The sequence below is a fragment of the Scomber japonicus genome, chromosome 2 (assembly GCF_027409825.1).
Source record: "Scomber japonicus isolate fScoJap1 chromosome 2, fScoJap1.pri, whole genome shotgun sequence".
In the NCBI taxonomy this organism is placed as follows: Eukaryota; Metazoa; Chordata; class Actinopteri; order Scombriformes; family Scombridae; genus Scomber; species Scomber japonicus.
The window spans coordinates 38,117,618-38,132,444 of NC_070579.1; positions in this window are offsets into that span (position 1 = coordinate 38,117,618).

The following is a 14,827-nucleotide window of genomic DNA, read 5'->3' on the forward strand; positions in this document are numbered from 1 at the left end:
CACCTGTGCTCCGTGTGTGCTGAGATTCTGCAGGATATTTTAGAGAATAGCACAGAGAGAGTTTAAAGGTCAGGAAAATACCAACCAGAGTGGATCATTCACGAAAATATGCCTCTTTTGTGTACTTAATACAGCCAGTATATATGTATATATATATATATGTATATATATATACACATATATATATATATATATATATGTATATATATATACATATATATATATATATATATATAGTGGATTTTTGAGGTTGATAATGATATTAAAGAGTAAAAAACTCCTGATTTCAATTTGTCAGCTGATAATTTTAATATAAAAATAAATGTCTTTGTTATGTGTTTTTTGTTTGTTTAAGTTAGTTATAATTATTAAATTCCCAGTGAAGTTTACTGTTTCAGTGCATTGATATAATTTCATACAATACATTTTATTGTCAAACTGTAAATTCATTCATTACATATCTTTGTAACAAGTGTTTGATAACTACATTTAAGGATCATTGCAAAAATGTATGTTTATCTAAATGTTCTTTATATATAAAATTATCAGCTGACAAATAGAATTTTTTTTTTTATTTTAATCCAAAAATCCCAGTATGGGTCTGGCCCTGCTTCTTCCAGCTGCAGGCTCTGTGGTACGTGTGTCATGTGCCAGATGTTGAGGCTCTTTTTCTTCTTGAAGGCCTCTCTACTGTGGCTTGGATTGGACCTGATTTTTACAGCACTGTAGACAAAGTATTTGACTGTAAATCAAATATTTTCTACATATATATTAACAAGCTACACTCATCACATAACCCTGTGTCTCTCAGGGGATATCGACCCCAAAAATCAACTATATATACACACATACATATATCTGTCGGGTTGTAGTAACTATACAAAGAGACATATTTTCGTGAAATGATCTGCACAAGCACTCTGTTTGTTTTTTTCCTGACCTTAAAAACTCTCTCTGTGCTGGTCACTAAACTATCCTGCAGAATCACAGTGCACACAGAGCACGGGTAGGTGCTTTATTTCCTTGTAATTACCCTTGCTTGTAGAAAAAAAATGCTTGTAGAGGATTATTAACTGAGCTTTTCAGTTTCCTACATCTAATCATACATAAACACAACATAAGAACTGCAGTCTCCAACCTTCCACCCCAACTGCCTCCTAATGACTTCTGTGTGCTACAAGACAATTACATTTTTTCTGCAAGATATGTGAAAAAGCAAATTAATAGTATCAACATATCTTGTAAGAAGAATGGTTGATATTCATTAGTAATCACATGTAATATTTGATAAATTGTCAACAGCTTTTTGAGCCACTGTGTTGAAACAGAAATGCTGATAAGTGTCACATCAGTAAATTCATGGATGTAAAGAAGATGATGCATCATCACACACACTACAAGTAGATAACTCACACATCTGTACCACTGGAGCATTTCCTTAAACTTAAATGACTGGGAGAAGACAACATATACTGAGCATGGTTCCGATTTATAATTCACACTCTGAGATCACCCAATCTTCTCTCTCTCTCTCTCTCCCTCTCTCTCTCTCTCTCTCTCTCTCTCCCTCCCTCCCTCCCTCCCTCTCACACACACATACACACACACACACACATTCTCTCTAACCCAAATTGAACTTGTGAACTCTGCATTCCTTTTCTGCAAAGTGAGGGCAATCAAAGTGCACCGCAGTTGTTCCAAAGTGCCTCCAACTGGAAACCGTGAAGTATGGAGGGAAGAGGGAAAGATAGATAGAGAGAGAGAGGTCTACCTGTGTTATGGAGTGATGTGGGTCAACAGGGCGTCATTGCCAAAAGCTGCTAATGGAACATAGAGTTTGTGAACATGGCACCTTGTGGCTCTTGTGAAAGTGTGGCAAACAGAGAATAGGAGACTTCAAGCAGAGCAACAGGCCAGGTTTAGGATAGTTGATAGAAGTCCAGCAGTTAAAGAGTTAACTGGAAATTGATATTTTAATGATATCATGATGTCTTGTATAGGTGATCATTACAATGTTCTTTGCAAAAGCCACAATAATATTTAAATAACAATTTCCTGTGGCATATAAGTTAACTTTTCAGTTTTATTTTATTGCAATTGATTTTGACAAGAAGAGTTACACAGGGCAACATATTATGCTTATTTTAGCAGAAAGCAGTCATTCTATGAGACAAAGCACATGTGTTTGGACAGTTTCAGCCACAACTTGACAGAAAGATTAATGTCAGTCTATAAAGGTGATGAATTCCATTCTGCAAGTAATTACAGGCAAAAAGATAAAATTAAGTCTGTTTATCAGTTTTCCTTTGTTGCATATTGTTTTTTCCCTTCTTTCTTACATACTGTTTATAACCACTAATTTGATGCATTTTCTTGTGTTCCATGTAAAAAGGTTCAGCCCCAGCTTAAGTTGAACTAATGAAACACACAGTCACATATATGTCCTGCTGACTTTCAAACACAAGACACGTTTATCACGAGTTAAATACTACAGTGAGAAAATGATGGCTTGATGTTGTTCTTCACTCGGCAAACAATAAGTTGGGGCATTTTCTTCTCGTTACATGCTGCAGAGGACTTACAGCGGCATTGATTGTAAGATTAACTGGTAGCACATTATTGCACTTCCTGGATTATCTTTATCTTGTGATGCTGTATGTCCCGCCATGCAAACCAACTAACTAACTGTATAGGTGCATTATATTATACAATAGTGAGGGCCACCAACACACCTCTGTTACTGACCTGCAGTGCAAACACTCACACACACTAAACACCATTACTGGCTAAAACACTTGTATTTATATTGTATATTATATCGATTCAATGGACAACTAATCGATGTTTGCTGATATCACAAAGTCTGTCATGAGGCATTGATCAGTATGAGATGATATCACATGATGAACGAGACATTTAAATGAAAATTAATCAAGCCTATTCTTCATAAATAAAAATAGACCCCCTGTTATGCCACATTTTGATAGATTGAGCCATAAATCGTTCACATCCTATGAAAAGAAAACTATTTTTTTTTTACATTAAAGCAGATTTTTTCGTCTCTCTTTCAAAACTGAGGTGTCTACTGTGCTGCGGAGGAAAAAGTGAACCGACCCGCATCACTTTATCCAAAAGACGAGCAGCTGCAGCAGCACATTTCAAACCTTTCTGTGTGGCCAAGTTGAAACACAGCAGTGATACTCATCGCTCTTTTACAGTTGTGGTTTAGTTTTTGTGGAAAAAACAGCTGCTCAGGATCTTTTTTTTTCTGGCTGTTGCCATGGCGTTGCTTGCATTTTTGTTTGGAGCTGTGCATGCACGGGCGGAGATCAATGTGCCAGGGGAATTTCAAAATAAATGCACGTCTTTGAGATGATGATCGATGCCTGATCAATGTTGATAGACTTGATTTAACATATTTCCAACAGGAACAGCATTACATCCCCTTTAGAGAGGATTTATTGCTCAACACTACAATATTTTGATGTTAAACAGCTGCATCTTTGTTGGTCACATGATTCTTTGGAGCAGAAGCTTCATTCAGATGGAATGAAATATGGACTGCCCAGCTTGTCCACGTTCTTTTTTTTCATTTTCTCCCATCTCCTCCTTAAGAAGGTCAGAGGTCAAGAAGGAGAATGTCAGGCTACAGAACAAGCGCCCTGAAGGAGAGAGCGTCTCGTCAAGTACACTTCACCAGGGTGCATGTTATCCACTTTGTGTCATCAGGTCAACATGAGCTCTCACACAGATAAACACTGAAAGTTGAAGCGGGGGACACAGAAACTGAGCAGTGAACAGTTAACAAGCTTCATCGTGTCTCTTTCTGGCTTCGAAACAGTATCATCTCCTCATTTGTCAGCTGGCACTCCTTCTTTCCTATCAGGGCTCATTGACTGCAGTCGTGTTACGCTATGCCATTTTATGCCATACAGCTGTGCAAAGTTTATGTGGGAATGACAGCTCTGTCATTTGCACTCTGAGAATGATCTCAGCCATCCCATAACTGCTCATTTCAAAACGGCACATCATCCTGTTGGGGCAGACACCTTCTACAGAAAAAGGTTGAACTGTCCAGACATGAATAGTGACATCATGGAAGCCCATATAAGGAACTTGTATCAATGAATTTAATTTGATGATTTGTCTACTTTCTCATTTTACCTATGCTTTTCTCTCTCTGTCCATTCTCTGCTCACCTGAAACAACTCAAATCAGAACATTATTAAGTCTCAACAAAGGTCAGAGGAGTAAAACTTGTGCCCCACAATAGAAAAGGGTTTCCAATTACACAGTATGAATATAGGAACAAAGCTTGTAGTTTCAGCAAATGTATCAATTAGCATCAGCATGCTAGCTGCTGACAAGGTTTACTTTAGGTACACACAAATTGCTCTGGAGCGTACGTCTATTCAGTCCCACACAGCTGTGAGAGGGTGCATACAAGCACAAATTGCAGATTGCAGCATTAATCAGAATTCTCCTAGCAACAAGGCAGTCTGCCACTGTGCTTGACTGAAATCCCATGATGGCATCCGCCTATTCGTTTCTTTATTTAAACTGCACAGTACATGGAGACCAATAGTTGGCTTGAGGCTTATTTTGACTCTTTTGCACACTGCAGCAACTTCTATGAATCTTCGCCCTGTCTGGTGTCCTCAGAGAACAACTAGACTGCCCCTGGGCTCAGATCAATGTCAAATCTTTTCAGATGATGTGAAACTTTAGTGTAAGCATGGGCAAGAGGCCTGGTCTGCTGTTAGCCCTGGGCTAAGAACAGGGCCAAAGAGGTTAAAGCAGACTAACACCCGTGTAAACATCAGCTATCACGTAGCTCTCCCTATATAATATAGGAACAAATAAATCAATAATGGAGATAAACAAAATAACACCAACACATCACTGTGTCATCTGCATGAATACAACACTACACAGTCCAGTACAATATATAAATAATAATACATTTATTTAGTGTAACACCTCCAAAAAAATAAAACTTGAATATAATTGTTATCATATATAATTGTTAATCCCAGTTAAAGCCAGTACAATAGTAACATTATAATTATACTAAGTTATTAGTATAATTATAGTTTGCAGTTTTTTGACCTAAAAAAAAAGACAACTGGTGGAAGATGAAAAAGAGCCATGGAAATAGAGAGCAAGGATAGGACTGAACGACTAAGAAAAAAAGATGACAAAAACAAGTGGTGGCTTGAGAAGAATAGACAGTCGCCACTCAACCTCTGCTCTGCTGTGAATACAACAAGGGAGCAAAAGATGGAGAAAAAAAAGTGTCCCTGCCCTGACCTGGGAGGGACTGACAGCATGTCTGTGTGTATGAGGACGAGAGAGAGAGAAAGAGAGACAGAGACAGTGTGAGAGAGACAGAGAATGAGAGAGAGAGTGTGTGTGTTAGTGTGACAGATAGAGTGACAGGGACAGGGAAGCGGCAGTGTCCCCAGTGATTGTGGAATCTTGTCTGGTTACATATTCAGTCCTGACAGACGCTGAAGGATTTACTGGACTGGACAGCTACAGACAGAAAGACACACATTACACTTTTGAAATGGACTCTCTGCTACAACCTGGCAAACCCACTTTATTTATAATATCATAAGAAATACAGTCAATACTGTCTAGAAACAGAGCCTCCATGAGTTTTTTCTTTTTTTAAATTAACAAAGCTAATGAATTCCCTTATGTTAGCTGCATTAGATTTTACTAAAAAGAATTCAGAATGTCCTGTTACTAACTTAGCAGCTAAACAGACCTTTAACAAATTCATTTCATAGACATGTAAATATCACGTTGCATGAAGCACAGTCATGATGGAGAAGCTAACCCAGGCACAGTGTGACATATTGTCAAAACTGCATCAATTCAGTCCCAATATCAATTTGGTCCTGACACACACACACAGGTCAAATGTCACGAGAAAGAATAGACTTTTATTTTTTTTTCTTTAGTTTTCATATTCTTAATGTTTAAAACTACCACTGTCTGTAGCACACAACCAAAATTCTAATAAGAATGTACAGATTACCAGATTGTAACACTGACTAGCGGTTAGTCTGTTTAATCATTATTCAAAGCTTAGCTCGACTGCTTCTGTCAAAGAAAAAAACCTTAACAAATACTCTAAATGAAACATATAGCCCAGTCTTTGGTCCATGCACTCCAGAAGGTGGTGTTGGACAAGCTACTTGGAAAATGCAGTGAGCTGAGCTACCAGTTAGTCTACATTAAATGAAGCTTCACTACACTGAAGCTACCCAGCAGAGAAATGTATGTATGTAATGTGTAGAAACAATAAAATGACACAAGTAGCTTAGTGATAGCAAAACTTTAAAAAAAAAATCGAACCAACTTCATTGCAAGTCATTGGTATCTAGTGATCAATGAAACTGTAAAACAAACAGATATTCAGTTCAATAGCATATTCAACTGTCCTCTTTCTGCTTTAACTGCTACAAAACCATGGCAACAAAAACCAACAAAATAACATACTTACACAACAAACAGGTGGTGTGTATATGCTACTGTGGGGGAAGTACACCTGTGTTAACATGTAAGGACAAACTGTAAGTAATCTCAATAACTTGGTTCAAACCACACGAGCGAAATATGAAAGACCTGCTGAAATGCTGAAGTCCACTTTTTGCCATCATCTAACTATGTAGTCATGGAGCCAACCCGCCTCCTCCTATTGATCGCTCCCTGTCACCTGTGCTTTTCTACAAGGATCAGTTCTCTGCCCTATCCTACCCTCTACATGCCCCCCCCCTTAGGCGTGACATCAGACGGACATGGGATGTTTTTTCATAGGTATGCTGATGATACCCAATTGTACATCAAAACTGTCCTAACTTCAATACAGGAATGCTCTTTCTTCAGCCAAGATCACATACTACTCAGCCTTAATCAGGACAGCTGATGGGAACACTAGAGCCCTATTTTCCACCACCTGATGCTCTACCACCACACTTACTCAGTTACACAGTGTGATACCTTCATGGCCTTCTTTAATGCCTGCTTCAATTGAAAATACAGTATCTGACAAAAGTGAGTACACCCCTCACTTTTTTGCAAATATTGTATTATATCTTTTCATGGGACTACACTATAGAAATGAAACTTTGATATGCGTGTACAGCTTGTATAGCTTATAGATTTACTGTTAAATTGTATCAAAGTTTCATTTCTATAGTGTTGTCCCATGAAAAGATATAATAAAATATTTGCAAAAATGTGAGGGGTGTACTCACTTCTGTGAGATACTGTATACACCAGACACTGACTGCTACAAATAACTCTGCATCCTCTCTGCATTCTTTGCCAATATTTTCCTTCAGCTCTCCGCTCTCCAGGTTCATACCGCCAGCTGTCTCTGAAATAACTGGTCTCATTCATAAATCCAAGTCATCTACCTGCCAGTTAGACCCCCTACCTACTCACCTGGTAAAAGTCTGCCTACCTGCCCTGTCCTCATTAATAACTGACATCATTCATTCCTCACTGACTTCTGGTGTTGTTCCATCATCACTAAAGACTGATGCAATAACTCCAATACTGAAGAAACCCGATCTGAATGATTTGAACAACTTTCATCCTATCTCAAACTTGCCATTTCTCTCCGAAATACTAGAGAGAACTGTTGCAGCTCTGGCCTACAACCATCTGTCTGACAACAATCTCTATGAACAATTTCAGTCAGGCTTCCGTCCCCTCTACAGCACTGAGACAGCCCTAGTGAAAATCACAAACAACCTCCTGATGGCATCTGACTCTGGACTTCTCTCCGTTCTGGTTTTCCTCAACCTGAGCGCAGCTTTCGACACTGATCCTCCTGGACAGGTTAGCCTCCATTGGAATCACTGACATCCCTCTGGCTTGGTTAGGCTCATATCTCTCTGACCGAACACAGTTTGTTCAGATCAAGAACCTGAGATCCGGCTCCTCTCCAGTCTCTAGTGGTGTTCCCCAGGGCTCTGTCCTTGGCCCCCTTCTGTTGATTATTCATCTTCTACCTCTTGGTCACATTCTCAGGAAATTTGACATACAATTCCACTGTTACGCTGATGATACCCAACTCTATCTTTCCACTAAGCCTACTTCCACTCTGCCACCCATAGCTCTATCCGACTGCTTACTGGAAATTAAATCATGGCTCTCACCCTCAACCTTAGCAACACTCAACATTTTCTCCATGTCCATCAACAATTCCACTGTTCCTCCATCCCCTCAGGTAAAGAGCCTGGGTGTCATCCTGGACAGCACATTATCTTTTGAAGCCCGCATTAATAACGTTCATCAATCGTCTCCGTCCCTCACTTTCACCAACCTGCACCGCTATCCTGGTAAACACCCTGATCACATCGTGTCTGGACTACTGTAACTCTCTCCTCTTTGGTCTTCCACGGAAATCTCTCCACAAACTCCAACTGGTCCAGAACGCAGCCGCTCGTATCATAACCAGAACTCCCTCTATTGAACACATCACTCCTGCCCTGCAGCAACTTCACTGGCTCCCTATCAAATCCTCTATTGACTTTAAGATTCTACTCCTCACATTCAAGATCCTTCACAACCTGGCACCATCATATCTCTCTGACCTTATTCACATCTACACACCTTCCCCAACTCTCCGATCCTCCTCTGCCAACCAGCTCTCTGCCCCATCTGCCAACTTAACCACCATGGGGTCAAGAGCCTTCAATCGATCTGTCCCCCACCTTTGGACATTCACACTCCTGACTCTGTCTCCACCTTTAAATCCCGCCTGAAAACGCACCTATTCAGAGTCTCACACTGACTTTGCAATCTTCATTCTTGTTTATTTATTGTACTAATGCACTTTGTAGTCACATTCATATTCATTCTTTATCTTTGCACTAAATGTCACCTGATATATATTGTTAGATGTACTGTTGTTGTGTTATATGTGCCTTGTTAGGTGTCCTTGAGTGCTTTGAAAGGCGCCTTTAAATAAAATGATTATAACAATGTCACGTCAGCATCTGTCTTAAGGAGATAAAGGACTGGATGACCTCAAGTTTCCTCCAGATGAATAGAGTCAAAACTGAAGCTCTACTTATTGGCACTGCACATCACATTCAGTCATCCCCCACACCTCATTTCACTTTGAACAACCAGAGCACTCCCCTTTTCACTTCAGTCACCTAATCTGTTAGGTTTGACCCTCAGTTGACTTTTGATGATCACAAAAGGCACCTACCCAAAACTTTTTTCCACCATCTCTAAATCCCACCTTCTCTGAACCTGTCAGCTGCAGAGCTACTCAATGTGCTCTTCACAGAGAGCCCTGGCAGGAGCCTCCAGAAGCTCCACTACATTGACAACAGTGTTGCCAGCATCCTGATGAGAGAATGAAAACACATACACGTCACACAAATTCTGTTTTCACTGCACTGGCTCCTTGTCTTACCAGGGTTCACTGCAGTCCTGTTACTCACAGATCCATCAACAGGCATATGCTTCCGTACTTATAGAAAGTGATCATACCACAAATCTCCACCTACACCCTCAGATATGCTAGCAGCTGGCTCCTCCGGGCCCCCAGTGCTAAGTTCCACACCATGGGGAATTGAGCCTTCTGCTATGTTGCACCACGTTCGTGGAACAGCCTTTCTAACCATCTGAAGGCAGCACAGACCACACCATACCTCTTTTCAAAATAGCTTTCTATTCAGGAAGGTTTTTTCATATGAGTTCCTGTTGTGCGTTCTATGTTATTAATATTGGAGCACTTTGAGTTTGACAATGAATGAAAAGTATGGTACAGATTAAATGTATTATTACTTTTAGTACTACTTGAAGGTATAACTATAAGTCATTTTGAGACATTTCCCCATAAGGCCTGATCCTGTCGGGGTTAGGGGTTAGGGGTTAGGGGTTTGGCGGGGGTGGGCGGGTGGGGTTAGGGTCAGTCTACCAACACTTCTTAAACTCACTTATACATGTCTTTTGTATGAAAAATACAGAATATCAGCAGGTGTATGCTCCAGTCCATCATGCAACAGATTTTAAATATCTCCTCTGTAAACTTGGTACATCATGAGTTTTATATCTGCCTCCCACCTAAAATGACATTAGTGTTACCTTCATGTATTCATGTGTTTCCTCTGTTCACACATACAGGGTAGCATGTTCTCTCCATTTCCTCCCACAGACCAAAGACATGCAGGTGAAGTCTAGAAAGCTTAAACTGCCTGTAGGTGTGAATGTGATTGTCCATATGTGTCAGCCTTATGATGAGTTGCTGATATTGTCCAGAACACCTGTTTCTCTCTCAGTGCATGCTGGGAGCCTGGAAAAGGCTGCAAGCCTGCGTGCTAATGATGGATAGATGGATGTTCACACTTATCGTATAGGTTTTTTATCTGCTGTCAGTTTAGAATGACTTTGGATCAGAGGCATGTCATGGTGAGTGACAGCAGGAAAAAAGAAAAAAGATGTAAAACTAAAAGAAGTCAAAGCAGGTCCAACATCATCATCATCAGTGCATTCGTTATTTTAAAAGCCTTAACATAATCTATTGTTTTTTAATAATATGGTGTAGACCTCCAAAAACAAACCTCAGCTGTGATTACACCTTTAAACATTCATGGAATTAGTGAAGGAAGCGTGAAATGAATCATACATGTAATCAGAACAACGGCTAGTCTCTGCCTGTTCTCCCTCCATCCCCTCATCTCTTCATCCATCCTAAAATCCATCCATACCTCTAAATAAAGAGGTTAACATGACCGGGCCTGGCATCTAAATGTGATTACACAAGTAATTTTTTAGCCCATCCAACCACTAATGTGACAGGCAGCCATTTTCCGCTAGAGTTACACACACACACGGACGACACACACATGCGTGCACGCAGACATACACACCACATACTGCAGTACACACAGAAAAACACACAAACACAGACAAACTCCCCAGACACTCATAAAATTAGATGGACAGAGATGAGAGGAGGGATGGGTAAAAGGTGGTGGTGGAGGGAGGGGAGGGGGGACTAAGGGGGGTCAGGGACAACTGGGAAAGGGGGAATTTCATTGTTATTGCTTCCTCTGGGTCTGTGCGTGTATGTGTGAGAGTGAGAGTGCGAGTACGGGGAGACAAAGAGAAAGAGTGAGAGATAAAGGCAGACAACAAGAAATAATAGGTAGAGAAAGACAAAGAGAGACTCACACCTACTGAAAACTACAGTCATTTATAGTTTGTCAGATAGATTCATATCACCCACATTTCTATCCTCACACACGCTTAAAAAAAGGATCTTAGTTGTACTAAAGCAATTGGACATATTTTTGTAATTAATGACAAGTATATTTTTAAATAAAAAGTACAACATATTTGTTGCAGTCTCAAAAACACTATCTTGCTTTCTTTTATGTTATTATAAAATATAAATGTAACTCACTTCAAATTCAAAATAAACTGAATTTGTTTCCTTGTATTGTAAGAAAATCTGATTAAGTAGAAGACAAGATTTTACCTCTGACCTTTTTACTAATAATGACTGAAAATCACACGTTTCATTTTCCTGCACTGCTTCTGTAGATGATCATTTTATTTTAAATTGGCTTCTAGTACCTGGAGACATTTATGACACACAATACTTTGCTCAAACTGAGCTGCTCATATTATAATATTTATAATAAGGTGAGGATTAGTGGTGGAACTTAACCCACTCAGAGCCCAGTAACGTTCCTAATTATGGAATGGTGGATTTCTACTGTAAATACATTTATAAAACATTTACAATCAAAAAATGAATACAAATATTTTATTACATTTAGTTTGTCCTGTCCATTCCTATGGACAGAGACCTATACTAATGACTATAAAAGCCTTATGGACACAGTAAAAGCTATACATCTTTAATATGATATTTAGAAATGTATTTATATTATTATTTCATGTTGACTTTAAACACAGTTGCATACAAATGATGTACTTTAACAATATAATAAACAGATTCAAATGTGCCATAGGCTTCTTCCTCACTTCATGCTTGCTAAATAAGAGGTGTGGCTCTACTGCAGCTCATAGTCAGGGTACAATTAAAACTCTGCACTACCTGATTACTTTACTTTTATGCTTCTTTTTATGTCTTTTCATTTCAAGATTCTTTTTTTTATTCTTAGCTACATTTATTTGATAGATGTGTTAATCATTTCTTATAGAGTCATATTTTATATACAACATATGATACATTGTTACATATTAAACCACCTAATTACATACAGCATTTAAAATTAGCTTCAACTCGACAAGATACAACATGAAATAGCTGCTTACACATTAATGCATTAAAATTACATTCAAATTTTATGTATCAAAGTACAACAGGGGACATCCTGCATGAGTAATTCAATGTTTCATACTTAAATATATTTTACTGATAATAATTTTGGACAATAACGATGGAAACACTTTATTTTGTGATTTCAATAATTTCTTCATAATTTCCGATTTCATGATTTGACATTAAATATGGGGAAAATATTGACGATGTTGAGAAAACTTTTAAAAAAAAAGATTTAATAAGCATTTGTTCAGCGTCTGTAAAAACTTCTTTCTAGGAAATGTCCACTGAATGAACAATTACATCAGATGATTTTCTAGGAACTGAGTAGAAAACTCTTACCACATATTTTTGCTCTGTAGTATCTTTATTTCAAGAATGTGAACATTTTTTCCATCACTGGTTACAAAGCATTAAAAAAAACTCTAACTTTTTGGGGCCAGCCCAGATTTTTGTGCTTTGAACACATTGTGGGTGTTTTCTTGTATGTTGTATAGCTCTGGCATCATGGTGCAGGCTCCATTGTGTTCAGTTTGTCTTAACAATAAATGGCAGTGCATCACACATCATGATGCCAAAAGAGATACAAAAAAACCTCCCCAAAGCTGACACACAAAGAGCCCAAATGTGCTGTGAGAGGAAGGAGAGACAGAGCGAGCGAGGGAGCGAGCGCAATCTTTATCTCGTTCTTTCTCTCTGCTGTTGTCTCTCTCTAACTTCCTCTCTCTCTCTCTGCTGTTCTCTCTCTCTCTCTCTCTCTCTAACTTCCTCTCTCTCTCTCTCTCTTTCTCTCTCTCTAACTTCCTCTCTCTCTCTCTCTCTTTCTCTCTCTCTAACTTCCTCTCTCTCTCTCCCCTCCTAGACAAATGTGACACGCGGGACTCCCCTCTTTCCACTCTCCCTTGATGAATAGTATGCACACACGCACACACACACACACTCTGGCTGATGTATTGCCAGAGGGCGGGGGGGGGGGTGGGGGGGGGGGTGCTTGAGGGCTAACGATTACGGGAATTGTCATTCGCCGATCATTCGTCTGCATTTGTAAACCATCAATGTCAAGAGCTCACACACTCTCACACACACATATACACACACAGATGTTGCTACGAGGGGGGTTGGGGTCATAAGAGTGTGTGAGTGTGTGTGTGTGTGTGTGTGTGTGTGTGTGTGTGTGTGTGTGTGTGTGTGTGTGTGTGTGTGTGTGTGTGTGTTTCTGGCATTTTCCGTCATCTAATCTCCAAAACTCACATTAAGAACATTAGAGACAGATCATGTATCACTGGTCTCAGCTTGTGTGTGTGTGTGTGTGTGTGTGTGTGTGTGTGTGTGTGTGTGTGTAGGGACACTCTCCCACTTTCTCTTGATGCTGATGGGTTATAAATGCAGATAGATTATTATTATAGAGAGGAGGGACAAAAAAAGAAAAAAAAAAAAAGGATTTCACCACCTGGACAATAAGTGTTTTTCAGAACATTTCAGAAAAACAAACTTTAACATAATTTAAAGCAACCTGTCACATGAATGATGGGAGGAAGTGCTCTAGAGTGATATATTTACAAGTGCATAATCTAAGATATTCAGTTATATATTTCTGGTAGCCATTTTGCAGAGTAAACCACAAGTTTTAGATCAATGTTTGTACAATGAAGTAAAATAGAAGATCATGTAACATAAGCTTCCTCTGACTCATTATGGTTTGACTTTTGATTAACACATTTAAAAGAAAGAAAAAATGAAACAGAATTCTCAGAATATGTGAGAGCTATTTGTTTTGACTGTGTTTCTCCACCCTGTGGCCTACAAATCATGTTTTATATTCTACTCATTTGCAATAGCAAATACATTTGGTCAGAATCTTAATACCACTCTGATTTTTATCATTATATAAATTATACATTAATTACCATATTTGCAAAATTGCATAGTTATTCGTGTTTGTTTTTTTCTAAAATACCATACCTCTCATAATACCATAATCGTTGATTACTAGAGGAGGATTAATGCTTTATGTCTAACCACAACCTAAGTGTTTTTATAGTGTAAACCTGGACAGAGCCTGATCTCTGCTGTCCTGCTCTTTGTATGACCAAATCCAGCTGCAACACATCTGCATAAAACTCATTTAACACTTTAGTTAAAAAAATCAGCAGCATGTCATTTCAAGGAGACAGGGTTGATTCCTCTGGGAACTTTAGAAAGATTTACTGGTAAATTACCAAACCTCACAACCCACACTCCATAAATGATATATGACTGATACCAAGAATAGGGATAATAATAGTAATAATAATAATAATAATAATAATACTAGAAGACTCAATTTGTTTTTAATATTTGATTCCAGTCATTTTTTCTGGGATATTCCATAATTCATTTTAAATCATATGCTGTAAAAGCTGTTGCAAAACTGAAATGTGGGAATGTGAGACTTCTCATAACGCATATATTCTTTTTTTTTCTGTCTGATTATGCTCTCTGTTCTCCTCCCTGTGG